Raw genomic sequence first — 23889 nt, 5'->3', positions numbered from 1 at the left:
GAGGTACAGGAGCCTGCGCTCCCACACCACCAGACTCACCAACAGCTTTATACTCCAGGCTGTTAGGATCCTGAACTCTCTCCCCCCTTCTGCGTAGCGTCCTGTACTTTTGCGCTGTATTCTGACTGTCTGCTGTATGCACACTTGCTCCATTTTTGCTCCTCTTATTTATTATGTTATTTGTTTATTTATTATTTATTCATCACTCTTATTTATTCATTGTTTGTGCCTTCTTGTTTTTACTTTTTGTGTTGTTTACTTGTATGTATATTGTGTACTATGTCTTGTCACCGTGGGATAGTGGGAACGTAATTTCGATCTCTTTGTGTGTCTTGACTTTGCGGAATTAAAGAGGAGGTTCACGTCCGCTCCCATCCTCCGAGTGCCTGATCCCGAGAGGCAGTTCGTGGTCGAGGTGGACGCCTCCAACGTGGGAGTCGGGGCAGTATTGTCCCAGCGTAGCCACGAGTATGATCACCTCCACCCATGCGCCTTCTTTTCTCGCCGCTTGTCATCCGCAGAACGAAATTATGACATCGGCAATCGGGAACTCCTGGCAGTCAAGCTGGCTCTGGAGGAGTGGAGGCATTGGCTGGAGGGCGCCGCCATGGCGTTCATAGTCTGGACAGACCACCGGAACCTGGAATACTTGAGATCGGCCAAGAGACTGAACGCCAGGCAAGCTCGGTGGGCCCTTTTTTTTGACCGGTTTGAATTCTCGCTCTCTTACAGGCCGGCCTCCCGCAACGCGAAGGCGGACGCCTTGTCGCGCAGGTTCCCTGGCGGGAAGGAGGTGGAGGGTCCAATTCCCACTATCCTTCCGAGCTCTGTTCGGGTGGCGGCCATGTCGTGGGAGATTGAGCGTCAGGTGGAGGCCGCGGCGCGCGATCAACCTGGCCCCAGCAACTGCCCGGTGGGTCGCCTGTTTGTCCCCGAGGACCGGCGGTCATCCGTCCTTCAATGGGCACACGACTCCCGCCTCGCCTGCCATCCTGGGACTGCCCGCACTAGGTTCATGGAGGCTCAGCGGTTCTGGTGGCCCACCTGGAGGGAGGACATGCATGATTACGTCCGGGCCTGCCCTACCTGTAACCGCTGTAAGTCATCTAATCAGCCCCCGGCCGGGTTGCTCCAGCCCCTGCCCGTTCCCCGGCAACCCTGGTCTCATCTGTCGGTCGACTTCGTCACGGGGCTTCCGTCCTCGGAGGGGAACACTGTGGTCCTCACAGTCGTGGACCGGTTCAGCAAAATGGCCCATTTTATTCCCCTGCCCAAACTCCCGTCGGCAAAGCAAACGGCGTCGATTCTGCTGCAGGCGGTTATTCGGCACCACGGCATCCCTCAGGACATTGTGTCGGACCGTGGCCCGCAATTCTCTTCCACCTTCTGGGCGGAGTTCTGCCGGCTCCTTGGCACCACGGCCAGCCTCTCCTCAGGGTTCCATCCGCAGTCGAATGGGAAAGCCGAACGTCTGAACCAGGAGCTGGGCAAGGCTCTCCGGTGCATGGCTGCTGGAGATCAGCGTGGGTGGGCCAAACAGCTTCCCTGGGTGGAGCATGCGCACAATGCCCTTCCCAGCTCGGCCACAGGTCTGTCACCCTTTCATTGTGTTTTTGGTTATCAACCGCCCTTGTTTACCCACCAGGAGCAGAGCGCGACGTGCCCATCGGCCCTCGGGTGTGTGCGCCGCTGTCATCGGGCCTGGGCGAGGGCTCGGGTCTCTCTCCTCCGCTCTGTCTCAGGCTACGCTCGCCAGGCCAATAAGCATCGGACGCCAGCTCCGTCGTACAGCGTGGGACAGCGTGTTTGGCTCTCGTCGCGGGATCTGCCGCTGCGCACGGAATCCCGCAAGCTGGCGCCCCGCTTCGTCGGCCCCTTCCCCATAAGCAAGGTAATTAACCCATCTGCTGTTGGTCTGCGCCTTCCTAGCTCCATGAAGGTCCATCCCACGTTCCAAGTGTCTCGGGTGAGACCCGTGTTTGAGAGCCCCTTGGCTGCGGCATCTGCTCCTCCGCCGCCCCGGCTCGTCGAGGGAGAGCCGGCTTACACCGTCCACGCCTTGCTCCAGTCGCGGCATCGTGGCCGCGGGCTCGAGTACCTCGTCGATCGGGAGTCTTAACTCTGTCTTAACAATCTATGGGGGAAACTCGCGCAGCGTGAGAACATGACACACAAAAATTGTGACAAAATCTGAGGAATTTTTTGAACTTCTGTTTTCAGGTCTGTACGATGTGAAATTCTTCCACTTCATTAGCGAAAAGCGTTCGATTGTACAGTATTGTTTCAACATAAACAATGAGATACCCGCGTCAAAAACATCAAATGTGGCTGCAGTGTGTTTCACAACAGCCTATGCACGTCTGAAAATGTACAGCTATTTAGAAATTTTACAGAGGAGAGTTCTTTACACCGACACAGACAGCCTCATGTACACGGTGAATCTAGGGGATTATCTGGGTGATTTGACAGATGAGCTTTCGAATGACAGCATTTTAGAATTTGTCTCAGCAGGGCCAAAAACATACGCTTACAGGACGAGGGAGACAAGTCACACAGTAATGAAGGTGAAGGGGATCACGCAAACTCACGAGAGCGGTCAGAGCATCAATCTCGATAGCATGTTCGGTTTGGTTCAGGGGTACATCGACACAGCAGGTGCACACTCAGATGTGCTATATGCCCCCCAACACAGCATTGTTCGCAATAAGAGAGGGTTTCATCTCAGAAACACGTCATTTTCCAAGCGGCTTCGTGTGGTGTATGATAAGAGAAGGCTGCTAGAGCGAGGCACCACTGAACCGTTTGGCTATTGATATTTCTCTCTACCCCTACGTGCGTGTGTGTGTGTTTGTGGAAATGGCTTTTAACCAGATTGAATTTGACCCTAGATTAGAACTTCCTTTTTCATCTTTAGTAGCAGGGCCTCCAGGTTGTGGCAAGACTTTCTTTGTAAAAAATGTATTGGAAAATCCTGAACATGTTATGAGAAAAAAACCTGATAATATTGTCTGGGTTTATACTTCATATCAGCCAATGTACGATGAGCTCAAAAACCTAAATAAAGACATCATTTTTATCAAGGGACTGCCTGAATCTTTTGATGACGAGAAGTTGTTCCCGCCACAGCAGCAGCATCTGTTGATTCTGGATGACATCGTCTTCCAGGCTTCGGATAATCCGGAAGTGGTTCGAATATTCACCCAATATAGACATCATAAAAATGTAAGCGTTATAATGTTAACACAGAATGTAGAGCTGTGTTAGTTCAGAAAGGTGGTTTTATATTGCCTTTACTAGCCGCATTCGCACCTGTTTTGGGAAACATCGTTAGTGGTTATATGAACAAATAATAAAATGAGTTTGAAAACAGCGCAGAAAATGTACCTGGTCTCCCTTTATCAGCTCGAGAGCCTGAGTCGGCCTGCCCCGACCATTCGCGATACAGCCAAGTATTCTTTGGATGAAGAGATGAAGCAGGTTTTGGAAAATAAAATTTAAATCAATATGAAAAGATAAAAATTTATCAAGCCCTGATGCAACGTTACATAGGGTTGGTCAAACAAAATTCCTATCGCGATTCGCAACGAAGGCAATGAGGCGGGTAAAAGAAAGGCAACAGGTAAGGTGACCGGTGAAGAATGGGGGGATATTTTGGATGCCATAGGACCGCGTTATCGCCGCAACGCCATCTATGTGTTGAAAAGATTATCGGCAGAGGATGTAAACTGGACGCCGCTAAGTGAATTTATTTTTAGAGGAAAAACTGTCAAAGGCTCACATATGAGCAATTTGTTAAAACATCTAGTCGTGAGTGGAAAAAAACTAGCCGGTCAACCGGTAGGATGGACCGAATTTCTGCGTACATTAGCACAGCTTAATCTACCTGAATCAAGCGTCTCGAATCCCTTGGCTCGTGCTGATTTTAAACGTTTAAAATACGCTAGGGATGAAGATGAAGATGTTTCTTACGCAAAAGATGTAAGCGTGATAAATAAAAGAAAAAGAAAGAAGACCTCGCCGGTAGTAAAGTGGGTTAGTTATTAGATGTTAGATACTCTATTGTTGTTACTGTTACCGGGAAAAAAAACGCATGACTCTGTAACTCTCTTTAACAATGTTTATTGAATAAAAGAGATTTTATAAAACATTAACACGGTTTCAGACAATGACATTTTTTAAATTTATGCAATGAACATGATGTTTGTCCGCCACACATCTGGTCTGGCCTCCGACATTTTTTGACAAACTCACTAACCATTGGGTCATTATTCAGAGGATCAAGAGTGTAATGAGTCAACACTTCATGATAAGTAAGACCCCATCCACGTTGGCACAAATAATACACGCAGTGCTGACCGCAGGTGTCTGTCAGCTCGTGTTGCAGTTGGCTGTTCTGGTATTCTACCCGACTAGAATGCTTCTTCAGAAACCTGTATATACTTGACGGGTAATATAGATTGTCCGGTGGCAGATCAAAAGGGTCAAAGAATGTGGCTGAACCATCCTCTTCTAGAGTTAAAGCAAGCCAGCGCTCCCCGGGGAGGTGCCTCGGATGCGTGTTTACAATGTAGTGTCTAGGGGGTGTGTCTTTGACATCAGCTAGCTCGTCTGATGCAAAAACACCTCCAAACAATGCTCTTTGCATCCGAGTCATAATCAAGTCCAATTCACGGCCGTTCATAGCGTTAATAATAGTCCATCAATACTTCCCTCTTGGCATTAATCTCAATAAGGGAATCATAAGCCGCGTATACAATAAGCGTGGCTGTGTGCGGGAGCGGATTATGAAAACGTAAATCTAGTCTTAAAACACCGTTATTTACGGGTGACAAAGCCCCGGAGTCATCTGCCTGACTTAGATTGAAAACAAAAAGTGAGTAGCCATGACTAAAATCCTGTTGATCGATACATAGAGGTAAATCTTTCAAAAAACGCCCTGTCGCTGTGTATAAATTATGAAATTCACGTGTACATATCCCAGCTTCGAAATGGGGCTGAAAAGCTTTGACAGGTATTTGTCGACCTTCATGGCGAAGAGCCAAGTAATCTATGTTATGATGAAAAAAATTAAACGGATTTAAATCTCTCCGTCCCATGAAGCTGTTATGATTTACCAAAGCTAATACAATTTGTTTAGGGATATGTCCGAGAAAGAGATTGTCTTGATGACAAATCCGCGAGTTTTGAGGTATGGAGAATGTCTTCATATTGATTCTGGTTAATGGATACAATGCGTTACCTTTCTGTAAAGCTGCGGCATGGCCTATTGCTACGGCTGGTGAGACTGTTACTTTTTTCACAAACAGTGATGCTCCTAGTATCTTGAGACACGAATCGCTGTCTGGAGCGCTCATGAGACAAAAATCATCAGGAGCTCTATTCAAGCGCAGATCCACATTATTCAATAGATGGCGTTCAGAAAAGAAAATATCTCCATGAAGCGGACCCGTTAGATGGAATTCACGTGACCAGGCTATCAGCTGCGCGCGTCTAAGTAAACCCTCATTGACCCCCACCCCTTCAAATGCTATGGAATCCATACGACCTCTGGTATCCTTGGCAAACATTCCTGCTGTGAATTGTGATTCCAAAGAATCGTTTGAAAAGTTTAACATTAACTCAATTATGGACCGATCGGCTTGCGTTGCGCTAGATTGTGAGATTAGCTCAGCGAAACATCTAATTGACTAAAAATTGTGTTTATTGGAAAAATTATAATACCCACTGGCTCGTTTGGCGGTAGATTACTTCCATCTCTACGTGTTTCTTTTAAACGCAGGTGTAGTAATGTGTCAGATAAATCTAAATATTTTGAGCCGTCCCCGGGTATAAAAAATTCAATTGGACCCTGATCCAAAATGGCGGATAAAGGGAGAAATTCCACATAAGAACTGTCATCGATGGAGAGTTGTGTCAAGGGAGCCGAAAAAGAGGTCGAGACTAGATAATACGCATTCTTGGGATTTAAAATGTAGAAGGGCCATTTCAAGAGAATATATCTGTCTTCCGTCTCGCCCGTCTTCTCTTGACGACTGACCTGAGGTCGGCCGAGCGCCTTTTCCTTTTAACGCCCCTTTTTCTCCGCCCACCAGGCTGCAGGCCTCTGCATGATAAAACTACAAGCCCCGAACCTTCTTGAGTGGTTTCCGGTTTCCGCTGAATCCTCTCTATGACCCGCCCTGCTACATCCGTTGCTATGTTTTTAGCAGCGGCTTGAAGGTGTGGCTTCGCCAAGATAAAGCTGTTTTTGAACATCGGCGCCACGGAGCAGAAGAGTTTTGCGAAAATAGAGCCCAGACCGCGTCCATATTGAACGGGGCTTCCTTGGAACCCCGGAAATGACCCCCCTACTTGTGTTTCGTAATAATTGACAAAACGATACAGGTCGGGATACGTGGTTAACGTCACCATTATTTTTATTATCTCAATCTAAAATGCAGAGGGCGGCTCGGTGGGGTACTGGGTAGCACAATTGTGAATAATAAATAAATAATTATTATATATATTATATATATTATTATTATAATAATAAATAATTGTGATAAATAACTGGAACATCACTCAAATATTGGTGATCCCGTTGAGAGTCTCACATATTTCTTCGCTATCGAGTTTGCTACTGCATGCGCAGTGATACTGACCGGCAGAATAACATCCGGTTGTTCCCAAAGATAGGCGGCTCGGTGGTGCACTGGGTAGCACGTCCGCCTCACAGTTAGGAGGGTGCGGGTTCGATTCCACCTCCGGCCCTCCCTGTGTGGAGTTTGCATGTTCTCCCCGGGCCTGCGTGGGTTTTCTCCGGGCACTCCGGTTTCCTCCCACATCCCAAAAACATGCTTGGTAGGCTGATTGAGCACTCCAAATTGTCCCTAGGTGTGAGTGCGAGTGCGAATGGTTGTTTGTCTCTGTGTGCCCTGCGATTGGCTGGCAACCGGTTTAGGGTGTCCCCCGCCTACTGCCCGATGACGCTGGGATAGGCTCCAGCACACCCGCGACCCCCGTGGGGACTAAGCGGTACAGAAAATGGATGGATGGATAAAATGCAGAATGAGAATAACTTTCCCGAATTCAAAATCCACAGGGGTGTTTTGATCTGTCCGTAGATTGATCGCAATGGTCTGGATATGGCTTCTGCGCACCTTTAAATAGTACACAGGGTTAAAAGTCTTGCAAACAACATCACCGTATTTCCCTTCGACGGGCAGTGTTCTAAGCATAGGCGTCGCCAACTGTTTGGTGGTGAATTAAATCGGTGTAGATAAAGATATAATACAATCCGGCTCGTCTGTCAGCAGGACGGTGAGCGTTCACGCCTTCCGGTCTGAGCGAGAGTTCATGATTAATTCCAACAATATACACTAGAGGGCCCTTGAACATAATTCTCAAACCTTCTTCACCCGAAAACAAGAACCTCTGCTTATGTTGATCAAATTGCACATCAATATTTTTATTACTCGCTTTAGTTAATAGAGTTTGAATTTCCGAAGCCAATGACTCATGATCGTTGTAAACGCCTTCTCGAACTTTCAGCATATGTCGAACTTCTGAATTATCTTGGAACACATCCCCTCTGTCAGCAGAAAGCTTCGGCTGTTTGAGCTAGAAACTCCGAATTTTCTCAGGAACGTCAAGAATTGAGTTGATGTATGAAATCTCGCAAAATCCGACCTCCCATGAACCTTTTAAGTCGATATGCTGCGCTAATTCCACTTTAAATTCTGAAAGGGTATTTTCACTGAAAATGTGCATACTAGCATTTGACGCTAATGTTACGTAGAATTCTCTCTGGACTTCACCCATCTTGTAATTTTCCCAGAATGACCGTTCTACCAAACTTTAAATGCTTTTAACACTCTTTGCGGATACCCAGCTGTCGAATTTGGCCGGCCAGCCGACCCAGTGGACGAGGAACTCGCGTCTGCCTGACACTGTGCGTGATTTAAGAATTTTCTGTATGCGGAATTTTTTATTTTTTTTATTTTTACTTTTTGTAATTCCGCTTCGTAAAAGCTGCCTTCAATAGAGGCTTTGCAGCTGACGTCATCAAGCTACCCACATTAGCTTGGCGGCCATCATGGCGGTCAACTTTTCAGTGCCGGTCAACGACTCACACACGCTTTCTTGTTATATCTGCTGCTATTTGAGCTTAAAAATGCCGGATACCTGCTGTGCTGTTGGATGTAGCAATAGACGAGGCGATAAACCAAATCTTAGCTTCTATAGATTTCCGGCGAACATGAAAAAACGTGATAAATGGATCGCGGATATTCGTCGTGAACGATGGAAACCTACGATTTACACAAGGATATGCAATGAGGACTTCATATCAGGTATGTAAACAAACTATTCACCCCTGATTTGTTTCACAAAATGTGAAATAATACAATATGGGATGATACAAATATGATTGTTGAAAATGCTGGGTGCATTTTTAGAAAGGCAGCAAGAGCAGCAAGGCAGGGAATGGGATGATTTCTTCAGTTCACCCCCCCGTTTTTATTTTGTGTTTATTTTTTCATGATGCTTGAAAACGTTATCAATGTAAATATTGAATTATATTTATTGGTTAAGTTTTCAAGCCAATCAGATGTGGCATCATGCAAAAATAAACAAATAATAAAAATGGTAGCAACTTGAACAGACAGGTACAGTATCTGAATGATTTCACTCTATTCAGTTTTTTAATATGTCAAGTTATGAAATGCCATTACAAAACAAATCGACGAGGTAATTATAAATATCTGGATATGAGCGTTCAGGCAGGTCGGCTGTTGCAAAATGCTCGGGCGATTTTAGCATGCTTCTCGGTAAAAGGTACGGATCCGTTGTGCCAACAAGGTTCAACTTCTCTCTGTGACGATTCTTGGAGTCTTCATCCAAATGCCTAACTTCGTTGGATAGCAAATCAGCCATAATTCGGAAGAAATCGGTGAAAACGTAGCGCAGAAATCAGACAATCCATACAAACACGTAGGAATGAGCTGACTAGTTGACCGCCAAGATGGCGGCATAACACAAAATCACGTGATAAAACCACGTGACTGCAAAGCCTCTATAGGCACACCGTCCAAGTCCGATATTTTGTAGACGGGTGGAACACGATGGAGACGTTGTGTTATTCTGAATACTTCGTCCGTATAGCTTTGCAAAAACCCCTTCTCAAAAACTCCTCTTAGTTTGAAGATCTGCACAGTTTCACCTGGAGCGAAACGGAACTTATTCCCCCGGTGGAAAGGATTGCTTGCATACAGGTTGGTGAAAACAATATCTTTATTATCCTCGTTTACGGCATTTGGTGTCATTTTTATACTAGTATGAAAACTGTCATTATAGCTGGCAATAAAATTCTGAATTACGTCAACGTATCGATGTGTGTTCTTAGCTGTAAAATACCTCCACATGCGTGACTTCAATGTTTTGTTGAATCGCTCAACAGATGCAGTTTGAGGAGAAACTTTAAGCCGGAAAAAACATCTCCCGCTCGCTGTAATTCTTGAAACCCACGTTATGTTCAGCTCACCTTGTAATCTGTATTCATCGAGATATTCAGTCAAAACCTCGGGTAGGAGTTGATTTAAAACACCCCAGTCATTTGAGTTCAACGAACCATACGTGCTGGCTGCCTCACAGTCGTTGGCTGGTCCAAAGCCCCCTTCGTTTCTCATGAAGAAAGATAGCTCGCCGACCTCATAAAAAAATTTAAATCCCCACAGAGTCTCCGGTGTTAGATACCAGTTTTGCTCGAGTTTTTCTGTAGGAGGCTGTTGCATACGCTTAAGATACATATGTTTTGAACTTCTGCCCTCTGGGAAGAGGTACAGGAGCCTGCGCTCCCACACCACCAGACTCACCAACAGCTTCATACTCCAGGCTGTTCGGATCCTGAACTCTCTCCCCCCTTCTGCGTAGCGTCCTGTACTTTTGCGCTATATTCTGACTTTCTGCTGTTTGCACATTTGCTCCATTTATGCTCCTCTTATTTATGTTATTTGTTTATTTATTATTATTTATTCATCACTCTTATTTATTCTTTGTTTGTGCTTTCTTGTTTTTATTTTTTGTGTTGTTTACTTGTATGTATATTGTGTACTATGTCTTGTCACCGTGGGATAGTGGGAACGTAATTTCGATTTCTTTGTGTCTTGGCATGTGAAGAAATTGACAATAAAGCAGACTTTGACTTTGACTTTTTTCCTAGGCGCATCTAACAACCCATCAGGGCCTTTACGCCAAAGATGAATACTGACCGGTGTTTCCGCTATCATGATTTGAGCTTCTGGTTTGCAGTTTAACTCCAAAGCTTTAGCTTAGCTCTTTTCTGTTAACTAACCGCTCGACACTGTCGTAATATAGCCGCAGCAGGTCCAGCCCCTCTCTCAAACCACACCTCTGTGTATCAAGTGTTTTTAGTCAGGACATGTTTTTAACTTACCGTTTTTTTCCGTGTATAATACGCAAAATTTAACTAATTTATTGTCCTAAAATCTGGGGTGCGCATTATACATGGGTACAATTTTTTTTTAATTTTTTTTTTTTTAATTTAAATTTTTTTTTTTTTTTTTTTTTTTTTTTTTTTAAGAAAATCATGGTACTGGTACGAGTATTGATTTATGTATTGTTCTCTTCTTGTCATGTTGTGAAAGAATGTGGGTTGAATAAATACCGAAAGAACAATAGTGTGTTTGTACTGTGCTCTGGTCATTTCGTCAAAGAAGGGATAATAGTCCTCTTCTTGACTGACAATGAATGTGACAGTTTAATACAATCAGCAAATAACAAAATGCGTATTACAGGTAATATTTTATTTCACAACACTTTGCCTTGTTCCTTTCGTCTCTGCTGTTCACTTCAAACACGCTCCATACGAACGCAATGCTCTCGTATCAGACGCTTGCTCGATCACCTGCTCGTTTGCTGTCACAATGTACCCTACACAAATCCGAAACATTTGTTGCGGCTCCGAGTCACGACGAGGGGCAAGTTTTGGTTTCCAAGGGTGTTTTTATTCCTCTTCAACGTCTCTCCCATACAGAGCCGCCTTTTTCACATGCCCGCACGTCACTTTCCTCTCTTTTCATCTGATCGCGGTGGTGCCTTTACGGGCAGTCGGAGAAATCAACGCCAACAAAAAAAATACATCCAGCCTAGTTAAGACCATACCAAAGACTATAAAAATGGGACCCATTGCCTCCCTGCGTGTGTGACGATCATTGGGACTTTAAAAAAAAAAAAAAAAAAAAATTGGGTGCGTATTATACATGGGTACTGGCTTTTTTCCAGCATCAACATGCCATTGTTAGGGTGCGTATTATACATGGGGGCGTATTATACACGGAAAAAAACGGTAGGCAACTTTCATAAAACTATCTAAACAAATTGTAACATACAAAATATGCTGGAGGCACATCAAATATACTGAAATATAAGGCCTTCAGATACCTTCATCTGTCTCCCTCCAAAATTAAATGCCCCCGACACCTAGTCTCTTTCTTTCAGATAACTTCATCAGCACATTGACGACGCTTTAACGACTCGACTCTCGGAGACGACTATGACCTCACTTCAGACTATTGTATGTCAAATTAGGTGTACCAACACCTAGCCTTTCTCCTTCAGATGCCTTTTTCAACAAAATTACACAGACGACTCGGAGCCAATAAATGCTGGCTCTCTAACGACTCAACTATCGGAGACGGCTAGGACCGCCCCACAAACTATTGTATGTCAAATTAGGTGTACCAACACCTAGCCTTTCTACATCAGATGCTGTTTTTCAACAAGAAATACACATAGACAACTCGGAGCCAATAAATGCTGGCTCTTTAACGACTCGAGAGCTCGAATCTATCTCACTGTCCCTTCCCAGTTTTGCTAACGGCTAGTTAGCGGATGCTAAATGTGGTCGTTACAGGTAGTTAGCTACGGCTAGCCGTGTTCGTGGCTAATGAGTGTTGGAATTTCGCTCCTGAGACGTCGACCTCCTCCAAAATGATGCGTACAGCTGTTGTCGACATTCCAACGTTTGTCCAACATTTCGCATCCGCTGAATATTTACGAGCGAACGTGACGTCATTCAAGATTATCCCTATTTGTTGTGATGCATGCCACTTCCAACATCATTGGTACAAATTATTTCTTTTCCTGCTTTGAGCTCAATTGTCCACCAGAGAGCAGTGTTTTCTGCGAGAGCAGTATTATCGACATGACCGTGACTTAGGCCTTTTTCAAGTACACGCGGGGATGGGCAGGGCGCCAGGACAAGGACCTAATGCAAGGGTCGGCACCCAAAATGTTCAGAGCCATATTGACCCCCACAAAAAAAAAAACATACCTGTCTGGAGCCGCAAAAATCTAAAAGCTTTTTACAAGGCAATATAGACTGTCAATACATGAGCTGTATGCCTACTATTAAAATAATTAAGTAGGCTACAAATTCAAAGCAACAAAGCGACGCAAAACGTCACCCCTGGATAGCCAGCGGACTTTGTTGTGCAGCAGGAGATCGGCATATTCGCTGTCAACTTCATCTAGCAATTCACAAAACTGGCGGTGGTTTAATGCTTTTGCGATTATTTTGTTCACAATATGGATGACAAGGTTCATTACCTCCATACACTCCGGTGGGAATGTTTACCCACACAGCGCCTCTTGGTGCAATATGCAATGGAATGCAAGCAAATTTCGATCCAATGCTTTCTGTCGTAAAGTCACCAACTTTTGCGACTCTCTCATACTCGGTGCGCCGTCTGTAGCGACTGAAATCAGGTGGCCAGTGTGTACCTCTTTCATTTAAACACTGTAGCACAGCCTCGCAGATGTCCTCCCCCGTGTTTGGCCTTTTAGTCGAATCAATTTCTTCTTGCGGCCCATTAAAGTTCACGTACCTGCGTAGCAGAGCTGTCTGTTCGATATCGGTCACACGACTCATTACAGGCAATTGAGAAAGCTGGAGCTGAATTGATGTCCTTGATTTGCTGATCGGTGATATTGTTTGCTATTCAAATGACCATTCCCTTCACTGTTTTTGCAGAGAGAGGCATGTCTTTAATTTTCCGAATGATCTCGGTTTTGTTTTTGAAGTCCGAAAATAGGCACTCTGATATTTTAACGAATGAATCCTTCATGTACTCGCCATCGGTGAATGGTTTTCCGCACTTTATTATCTCCCGGGCTGCAACAAAACTTGACGCAGTAGTAGAGTTTGGAGATGCAATCCACTTCTTGAAACTGTTTTTTTGTTCCTCAAATTGTACCTTTCCTCTCAGTTCCAACTGGGTGATCGGCAGCAAATTTAGCATGCTTTAGCTGAAAATGTCGCTCCAAATTGCTCTTCTTGTTATATTTGACAACTTCTCATTGCAAATCAAACATTAAGGCAATCCTTCAGGATTGGCAATGAAAGCAAATAGTTGAGTCCATTCTTTCTTAAACCCTCTGTTCTCATCAGCAATCTTTCTCTTTTTGCCTTTTGAATCCATGGCCCGTCACTCACACACCTGTTTGTTTACAACTCGCCTGTGCTGTGCCGCTTGCTATGACGCAATTTTGCGTCATTCTGAAATTCGGTATTTTTAATATATTTACAACTACAAACCTTTTCTACAGCATAAGAATGTTTGTGTCATGATTACCATCTAAAAAACATGTTTAAAAAAACAAAACAAAACAAACATCTTTTTCCATTTTCACGCATTTTTGCAAGAGCTCCAGGGAGCCGCTAGGAGCGTGCTAAAGAGCCGTATGCGGCTCTGGAGCCGCGGGTTGCCGACCCCTGACCTAATGGCAGGGCCTGAGCTCACGTTAAACACAGGGAGGAGGGCGCTTATTAACTGGAGATGGGTCACGACTAGCCAAAGGTGTGCCGTTAGGCTAAAGTGTGAGAGTCATCACAGAGGTGCTTGCTTGGGTGCACGGCAACGGTTAAGCGAAGCTATCCCGACTACATTCAACATGTTGAAAGCAAGTTGGGAAGCTTTTTTATTACAACTAGTCACTTGTTGATTCTCTCCTTCTTGCTGCCAACCAAAATCAGAGCTATGGGTCAGTTTCAGGCACAACAGCGACCGCTCCTCAACTATCCTTGTGGAGGCTTTTTGCCAAATTCCCTTTTCAAACCCTGGGTTCTAAGAAGGCAAGCGGTGGGACTGTGCCCCGCTTTGGTGTGTCCCCGTGTGCACATTGCCAGATATTGAACACTTGTTCCCAAACAAAGTGTGCTCGCTTCAAGATGTTTTCTGCCACTTGCAGTTGAAGGAAGGGGAAAACAAAGAGACTTGTAGCAAACCACTTTGTCTTATAAAAGCCCATTTGCGTCATGCTAACACATGTTGCAAATGCTTCTGATTAATCAATGGAATATTCAATAGGATAATTTACTCCCAAGAGATTTGTATCAAGACAATACCGATTCAAGTGCTTCTTCTTTTGACGACAGCAGGTGCAAGGTGTATATGCGTTTAATTGTGTAATACAGTTCCATATTTTTGCAGCGCATGCATCGATGTTTGGCAGCCTTATGTGCGTCATGTATGATTTATCAGGTATGTCCCCCGCCTTCGGGATAGACGAGCTTTTTTCCCCATAGGCATTTTGAAGCGCCATTTACCGAACTCAGCGGCGAGCTAAATCCAGCTTGACGTCACTACTGTCGCTCGAGCGCAAGTGACGCACTCAGCAAGTGATGGGAGGGGGGGCGATAATCGACAATCCTTTCACAAAAAAAATATGAAGGCGCTTGAGCAAGAGTCCAGTCTGGGCTCACTGAGGCCACGGTGGCAAAGGAGGGCTCACGGAGGAGGCTAGCAACATGGCTGGCGACAAGGTGGCATCAAAAGGTCACACCACAAACGACGACAAGTGTGACCAAAGAACGACTCTTGTCAGGAAGAGTACAAAGGTGGAAATCTTTCAGCTGAAGTACCGGATTGGCCTGAATATAAGACGACCCTGATTATAAGACGACCCCCTCTTTTTCACGACTCTAGTTTGAAAAAAGACTTTTTGAACACCAAGTTTAATTTTTATACAGAAAATAATTACAGTACAACTGAAACAAATGATTATAACAATATATTCGAGAGAAAAAGCATGTTACCGTTTTTTTTCATGTATAATGCGCCCCCATGTATAATACGCACCCTAAAAATGGCATGTCGATGCTGGAAAAAAGCCTGTACCCATGTATAATACGCACCCAAATTTTGACTTTTTTTTTTATTATTATTTTTTTTAATTTATTTTATTTATTTTTTTTAAAGTCCCAATGATCGTCACACACGCGTCTGGGTGTGGTGAAATTTGTCCTCTGCATTTGACCCATCCCCGTGTGATTTTGATCCATCCCCTGGGGGAGAGGGGAGCAGTGAGCAGCAGCGGCGCCGCGCTCGGGAATCATTTGGTGATCTAACCCCCCAATTCCAACCCTTAATGCTGAGTGCCAAGCAGGGAGGCAATGGGTCCCATTTTTATAGTCTTTGGTACTCGGGTTACTTAAGTCCGTAAACATAAAATTATTTCAGAAAAAAGATCATCTTTGGGAACATCCATCCATCCATCTTCTGTACCGCTCAGTCCCCACGGGGGTCGCGGGCGTGCTGGAGCCTATCCCAGCGTCATCGGGCAGTAGGCGGGGGACACCCTGAACCGGTTGCCAGCCAATCGCAGGGCACACAGAGACAAACAACCATTCGCACTCGCACTCACACCTAGGGACAATTTGGAGCGCTCAATCAGCCTACCAAGCATGTTTTTGGGATGTGGGAGGAAACCGGAGTGCCCGGAGAAAACCCACGCGGGCCCGGGGAGAACATGCAAACTCCACACAGGGAGGGCCGGAGGTGGAATCGAACCTGCACCCTCCTAACTGTGAGGCGGACGTGCTACCCAGTGCACCACCGAGCCGCCTATCTTTGGGAACAACCGGATGTTATTCTGCCGGTCAGTATCACTGCGCATGCAGTAGCAAACTCGATAGCGAAGAAATATGTGAGACTCTCAACGGGATCACCAATATTTGAGTGATGTTCCAGTTATTTATCACAATTATTTATTATTATAATAATAATATATATAATATATATAATAATTATTTATTTATTATTCACAATTGTAATGGTGATCTTTCTGGTGATTTCTTAACTAGGCTGGATGTATTTTTTTTGTTGGCGTTGATTTCTCCGACTGCCCAGAAAGGCACCACCGCGATCAGTTAGGTTAAAATGAAAAGAGAGGAAAGTCACGTTGTAAAGAACCATCCGTGACAAGATTTTCTTCAAAAATTGTTGTACCATGATTTTCTTCACAAAAAAAAAAAAGAAAAAAAAAAGAAAAATTAAAAAAAATTGTACCCATGTATAGAGGCTTTGCAGTCACGTGGTTTTATCACGTGATTTTGTGTTATGCCGCCATCTTGGCGGTCAACTCGTCAGCTCGTTCCTACGTGTTTGTATGGATTGTCTGATTTCTGCGCTACGTTTTCACCGATTTCTTCCGAATTATGGCTGATTTGCTATCCAACGAAGTTAGGCATTTGGATGAAGACTCCAAGAAACGTTACAGAGAGAAGTTGAACCTTGTTGGCACAACGGATCCGTACCTTTTACCGAGAAGCATGCTAAAATCGCCCGAGCATTTTGCAACAGCCGACCTGCCTGAACGCTCATATCCAGATATTTATAATTACCTCGTCGATTTGTTTTGTAATGGCATTTCATAACTTGACATATTAAAAAACTGAATAGAGTGAAATCATTCAGATACTGTACCTGTCTGTTCAAGTTGCTACCATTTTTATTTTTTGTTTATTTTTGCATGATGCCACATCTGATTGGCTTGAAAACTTAACCAATAAAAATTATAACCTTGTGCCAATGGCTTGAAAACTTTACCAATGTAGATTTTACCTTGTGCCAAATGAAGTAACAAAAGCCCTCGTTAAAAAATGCTACATTAAAAAAAAATTGTTTCACAAGGTTCATAATAATTTTTGGGGAAATTTCCTAATGCATTCACTCGAGAATTAATTGTTCAATTCCAATATGAAGTTCAATATTTACATTGATAACGTTTTCAAGCCAATCAGATGAAGCATCATAAAAAAATAAACACAAAATAAAAACGGGGGGGTGAACTGAAGAAATCATCCCATTCCCTGCCTTGCTGCTCTTGCTGCCTTTCTAAAAATGCACCCAGCATTTTCAACAATCATATTTGTATCATCCCATATTGTATTATTTCACATTTTGTGAAACAAATCAGGGGTGAATAGTTTGTTTACATACCTGATATGAAGTCCTCATTGCATATCCTTGTGTAAATCGTAGGTTTCCATCGTTCACGACGAATATCCGCGATCCATTTATCACGTTTTTTCATGTTCGCCGGAAATCTATAGAAGCTAAGATTTGGTTTATCGCCTCGTCTATTGCTACATCCAACAGCACAGCAGGTATCCGGCATTTTTAAGCTCAAATAGCAGCAGATATAACAAGAAAGCGTGTGTGAGTCGTTGACCGGCACTGAAAAGTTGACCGCCAAGATGGCCGCCAAGCTAATGTGGGTAGCTTGATGACGTCAGCTGCAAAGCCTCTATAATGCGCACCCCAGATTTTAGGACAATAAATTAGTTAAATTTTGCGCATTATACATGGAAAAAACGGTATTTTGCCTCATTCATATCATGCAAAAACTGTCTATCACATCTTAATATCTGAACATTTAAATATGTAAACTCAACATTTGTAAATGAATGGCTTCTGATATTTGAAATGTAAATAAACCATAAATCTACTGTGATTAAACAACAAAATTGCAATAACTGCATTAACCATCAAAGTGAAGTCTAACTAACTGTAGTCTTGAAACAAATCTGAATAAGGAAAAACATTGCAATAAAATAATGCAAACTGCAACCGCTATTGTTGGGAAGCCTGAGGACTGTATAGGGCAGGGGTGGGCAATTCCGGTCCTTGAGGGCCGGTGTACTGCATGTTTTCTATGTCATCCTGTTGCAACACACCTGATTCAAATGGTCAGATAATTAGCAAGGTCTGCAGAAGCTGGATAACAATCCTGATCATTTGAATCAGGTGTGTTGCAGCAGGCAGACCTATAAAACATGCAGGACACCGGCCCTCAAGGACCGGAATTGCCCACCCCTGGTATAGGGGGTTGGCTCGGATGGTTATGCTCTTTTCGCCCCCAGGTGTCGGTCAGAACACAGGAGGGGAGACGTGGTTCAGTTTTGATTGCTTTACTGAATTATTGGCAAAAAGGTAACAGGCACTGTGGCTCATAGGGGCATACAGGCAAACTGGCAAAAGGGTATAGGCCAGGGGTGGGCAAACTACGGCCCGCGGGCCACATCCGGCCCACGGGACCGTTTAATCCGGCCCGCCAACCCTGAATAAATTGTATTATTAAACTTTTTTTTTGGTCATTTTGCATGCAATGACTGCGTTTCCCCAGTAGATGGGGAACCGCTCGCCTGCGCATTTACTACCGGAAGCCGTGTCAGAAAGCTCGGTGCACACTCGCAAGTGCGTGTACGTACTCAGTAGTACGGACATGGCGCACTCGCGCTCTATTTGTATCAGTCCCGAATTTAGAGCGTGGGCTGTGACGACAGCATTCTTGTAATTCGCGCGCTGAGCTTTCAGATACAGTTTTACGCTAAAGCCACCCACAAACCTTCCCCTGGAATCCTTCTATTAAAATGAGTCGCCCAAGGAAAAGCAAGGTGGGCACAGTGCCGAGTGTTTAAAAAAGAGTGGCCAATTTGGCTCGACATACGCGACGTGACGTTCAGCCACATCAACATCAACCCGTCACAGATCGAGGTAAACGGACCAACACCTCGGATCTCTCCTAAGAATTGCCACAACAAAAAAGGGAGACCAACAACACTGTTCCCACTGAAAATGAAGGGGAGGCTCTCAAGTTTGTTGTAAAAAAATGCATTTTGAATATGATTTGTACACATAGCAGGGATTGAAACTAGCGACCATTCTCATTTTCAAACAATGCAGGATGCTCAAGGACATTGATGCACCACCTGTTTGCGACTAATCTTAACCTGTAAAGTTCTTAAGGCTTACTTTAAGGAAGTGTTTCCCGTTTCCTCACCTCTGTTACCAGGTGTTTGTGAGTTAAAACTCTGCTCTGATGTTCAGATACCCCTCACCGTGTTGCCGTTTTGATTACTTTATTTGGATGTATGCTTTCACCGATTCTTCAAGATGATATATTTGGTCAGAATGTTTGCCGTTTGATGTGATCTCATAAGATAAAAATCTTTCATTAATCTGACCTGCAGGCACTGAAGTGATGGAGACTGTTATTCATAATAACAGTGTCGTATTTTACGAGAATCACTGATAGCAGTTTTTTAGTGAATTTTTTTTTTTTTTTTTTTAATGCTGTTAATAAATGCATTTGTTTTCAAAAAACTTGTTTGGAATATCCATGCTTTACTACCTACTAAAGGCCAAAATCTTTTATGCAATGACCTTTACAGGTCGCTTATATTACTTCACACAAACACTACGTCCATCTGCTCCTGGTTCGGCCCTCCGGTCCAAATTTAGAACCCAGTTCGGCCCGCGAGTCAAAAAGTTTGCCCACCCCTGGTATAGGCACATGTTTGGTCATAAGGATGTGAGAGCAGGTGTGTGTCGTGTACATGGGTGAGTCTTTAGGTGTGTGAACGTGATTCTTGTGTGTGTGATTATTGTATGAAGCATGTGAAGGGTGTGTGGTGTGTGTGTGTGGTGTGTGTGTGTGGTGTGGGGTTCTGCAACAGACAGAAATACAGCACGTAAGTCAACGCTCAACTTCTGACGTCACACAACACTAGTAGACGGCACACATTACATAACTAACTGCGCGTAACGGTTCCGCTATACTAAATAACCATAAATGAAATGCTCTCGGCAACACACCAAACATAAGTCATTGAGACAACAAAATACATCTGCTGGCGACCGTTAGTCACCGTGCCGCTGCGTAATGGCTACTCGTATGATGCGAGGCAAACTTAAAGGAGCGCGCCGAAGCTATCAACCAAACGGCGCACACACGAAACAAACCACGATCAGACAAACGGCACAACAGTAGACTGTAGTAACAATGAAATGTACTGTATATACTCACTTTGTGTCAAAGACGCACACGATCACAGCAACATACTCAGTCAATACCAGCAACCTTTAACTTACCGCTGCGCACAAGCTCCAACAATCGCGATAAGCTGAGGTAACTCACGCGAGACTTAAGGCGCAGTGACGCAACTTTCCAACATTTTAACATTAACATAGGAACCTTTCTAACAGCTATTTTTATTTTTCTTCTCTGTGACAGGGGTTCGCTTTGGCCTGGTGAGTTAAGTTCAGCATTCGCTTTAAAGATATCTGGCGCCATCTAGCGTTGTGTATGGGTATAATGTCTAGACCCCGAATGTAAGACAACCCCCACATTTTCAGTCTTATTTCAATGCAAAAAACACCGTCTTATATTCGGGTCAATACGGTACTACAAGCAGATGTGAGCAGCAACGTCCATCACGAGACGAGCGGGCCAAGTGTCCGGACGCGGCGCTCAGAATTTCGGATCAGAATACCGAGCCGAAGCGGCCCGAACGACGTATTGGGTGGCTCTTCTGCTCAAAACCCAAGTGAGAGCAAAGTCCTAAAGGAAGGGTCAAGTCTGCGTCAGGTCATTTGCCAAGCTCGTAAGCCAATCGAATGCTCTAAATGGATTCCAAGCACCTCATCCGGATTAGGAAAGCACGATAGCCACATGGCCTCCTGTTGATGGCCTTTGCGTCGCTTCACATCCAAGTGCTGTTTTGCGCTCACCTGGCCTTCACCTTGGCAACCTGCCGCATGGCGGCTTTCTTCCTTCTAGACAGCGAGGCGACCAGCCAAGCGCTTAAGAATATTTCTGCAGGATCAAGAGAGGAAATCCTCTCTCAGTCAAATGGACTGGGCCTTATCCGCAGGTAAAGACCTTAAGGGAGTCATGGCGGTGATGTGTGTGTCCGTGTGCGTCTCCGTGTGCGACTGGGCCAGCCACACGCGCAAGCTGCCGCCCTTGTTCGGATTTGTTGGCCCTTCTCTGAGATGGAAGGGCTCATCCGCTCAAGGCCAATTAGCCCTGTGAAGACCTCCCACATGGGTCCGACGAGGCACGCGTTTATGACTCCACGGCGCATCCTTTAACAAGGCGGTGAATGGCCATCCGGGAGGAAGCGACAATCACGTTTCGGACACTTTGGCGCTTTTCTATATTTTGAAAGCACATGGTGCAACTTATTCGAAAATCCTTTTTGAAAGAATTCCTTCGCCTTGTTCTCCCACTTTTGCGAGACCGAGTGTGCTTGCTTGGAGCCGGTTGAAGTTTACTCAAAGTGACACAAACACTAGCGAGAATTCAAACATCGTCTTTGAGTAAAATGAAGAACTGCTTCACCTAAAAAATCAGCAACATACGGCAAGCACGAGTTGGTTATGCTTAACTGCAATGCTTCGCTCTTCTTTTCTTGTATCATTTTCAGCAGTGCATCCTAAAATGCCGCAACCTTACAAAAGATGCAGGCAAAATCCTTTAGTCCAGGTTTTGATAAGGCATTTTGTAGTGTATTGTGCAAGAATACCTAATGTGAGGGCATATCTCATATTGCCGTTTGAGGGGTGAGATAAGGGGCTTAGATGGGGAGGGGGTTGCTGACTGACATGCTCAGCGGGTAATCTTGCTCGAGCCACGTGTCTGTGACCCCACCCCGAGACGACACAGGCGCTCATGCAAGCACTATCGATGACTTACAAAGGCTTTATTTCAAACCACAAGAAGAAATGCACCCATTTTGACTGTGAGGTTGCCACACTAAACCAAGCTAACTACTCCGTGCTGCCACATTTGCAAATACAAAAGGAGTTTTAATTCAAAATCAATGTTTTTTTTTAAAGTAATGTATGCCATTCCTCCATCAGATCAAGACCTGAGCGTCGTCCAAATGTTTCTGACTGACGGATGAAGAAACACACCAGGATGTGCTCCATCCACGTAATATTTACGCTTAATGTGATTGCTTGGTTCTTCGTCATCACATGAACAATTAATTCCTCTGGACATAATTGACGGAAAGCTTTTTTCTCTGAAGCAGTCTTACCTTTAACATAAAACACTCAATTGAGTTGATTGCTTTGCAGTGCACGAAATGTAACATTCGGCACTTGACACCAAGGAAGAGATGAGCAGTGAATAAAGTGGCCGTTTCTTCACTTGTTTGGCTCCAATAGACGCTTGAGTTTTGACACTTGAGTGTATAGGCCCACATTGGGATGACTTTGAAGGGTCGCACCAAAAGCGTGCGTGTCATGTATGACGAGAGCATGGTTGTACGTTTATAGAGGGATGGTAGGGACATATCACAACCAATATTTGGGGAATACAAAATAGTCCCTACCAATATTTACCATTTATTTGTATCATGTAAGCTTTAATACAGCAAAAATTTATATTTATAAATGTAATATTTCAGTATACTACGCAGTGATAGCATTAATTTAAAAACTATTTTAAATTAGTTCCTGTCATGGATCGGATGGAGCAATTTATTGAAGGGAAAAGGTAGTTGGGAGAGAGGATACGGGGAACAAGACAGCGAACAAACTAACATGACTTCCTAACCAAAACCAACAAGAGGACTGACCGACAGGGACGTGAGACAAAAGACGTGAAGACATTAATGATCCGACGGGGAGTGAGGGGCAGACAGGACTTTAATACACGACAGGTAACAAGAGGCAGGTGAGAATGATCACACTTATCATGGGCACACAGGAGGGGAGGGGTTAGCACACAGGCACACGGACAGAAACTATGACAATAAGCACATAATAAAACAACCGGGGACGAGACGTGACAGTTGCTTCTATGAGAGGTTCCAAGATTTATTCAGAGGTCTGTATGACGATGACGTCAGATGCTGCTATTTCATTGGCTGCAACAGAGTCATTTAGTTATATTTAGGCGTGCCGGTCAGGTAACCTCACGCAGTGGCAGAGGTCCATGTTGGTTCTGACAGTGGCAACGCATCTGTGGCCAAACCTAACTACTCTTTGCGCGCCCTTTAGAAGTTGCTCAAACACTTGTACAGCAGTGAGAGGGACAAACTGGCATCAACTTCCGCCCTGCCTTGCACCTGCAACTATAAGGCGCTCTGTGGTAATGAAAGAAATACGCAGCATAATATGCACAAACCGAACGCTTACCATAAAAATGAAGTCTACATTTGTCTCAGGAAAAGTTATCAAAGGGAGGCGAAAGCTGTTCGTTTTCTCAAAATGAAGCAATTTCCACACAGAATTTTAAGCATCTATGTTTACAATTTTATTTACATATTTAATTTGCCAAACGCTGCAATAATACAGAGATTTTTATTTATTTTTACTTTTTTTTATATAGTGCAAGATATTATTTATTTATTCTTATTTAATTGTTATTTATTTTGATCTTACCTGGAATGTTTATCTCTTAACTGCATAAGAGGACAAAATGCAAAATATATGGTCAATTTGGAAAAGCAATAATTAAAGTGTTCTTGAACTGTCTGCCGAGTATGAGTTTGTCTGGTCGTGTACACGTGATGTATGATGTATGTAGAGTGGTGTGGGGGTGGTGGGTAGTAAGTTGTAATGTCCCTACCAAAGCTTAGACCAAATATACGCCCCGGACGAGAGTCTTGACTCGACCGTAACTTGTGTGCGCTCGCTCACACGCCGCACAACCCCTGCGTAGAGGTCCACTGACTTTTCCAGGGGTCGCCTGGAACGTTTGGCGAACTGGGTGCGCTTGGCTAAGATGCCCGCCCCTGGAGGCCAACTCGCTCCT

The 23889-nt window shown here is 44.3% G+C and overlaps 1 long non-coding RNA gene across 1 annotated transcript; it reads right to left on the bottom strand.

Moving 5' to 3' along the window:
* Positions 1-9638: 9638 nt before the first annotated feature.
* LOC119126191 lies at positions 9639-10299 on the bottom strand. The gene is made up of 2 exons (XR_005098620.1): positions 10188-10299; positions 9639-9798 (listed from the first exon to the last, which is right to left on the bottom strand). It is a non-coding gene; the product is annotated as an uncharacterized LOC119126191 (long non-coding RNA).
* Positions 10300-23889: the final 13590 nt, after the last annotated feature.

This window comes from Syngnathus acus, chromosome 8, assembly GCF_901709675.1.
Source record: "Syngnathus acus chromosome 8, fSynAcu1.2, whole genome shotgun sequence".
Taxonomy (NCBI): Eukaryota; Metazoa; Chordata; class Actinopteri; order Syngnathiformes; family Syngnathidae; genus Syngnathus; species Syngnathus acus.
Note: the sequence above shows the minus strand (reverse complement) of the source record. Positions and strands in the feature narration are given on the sequence as shown.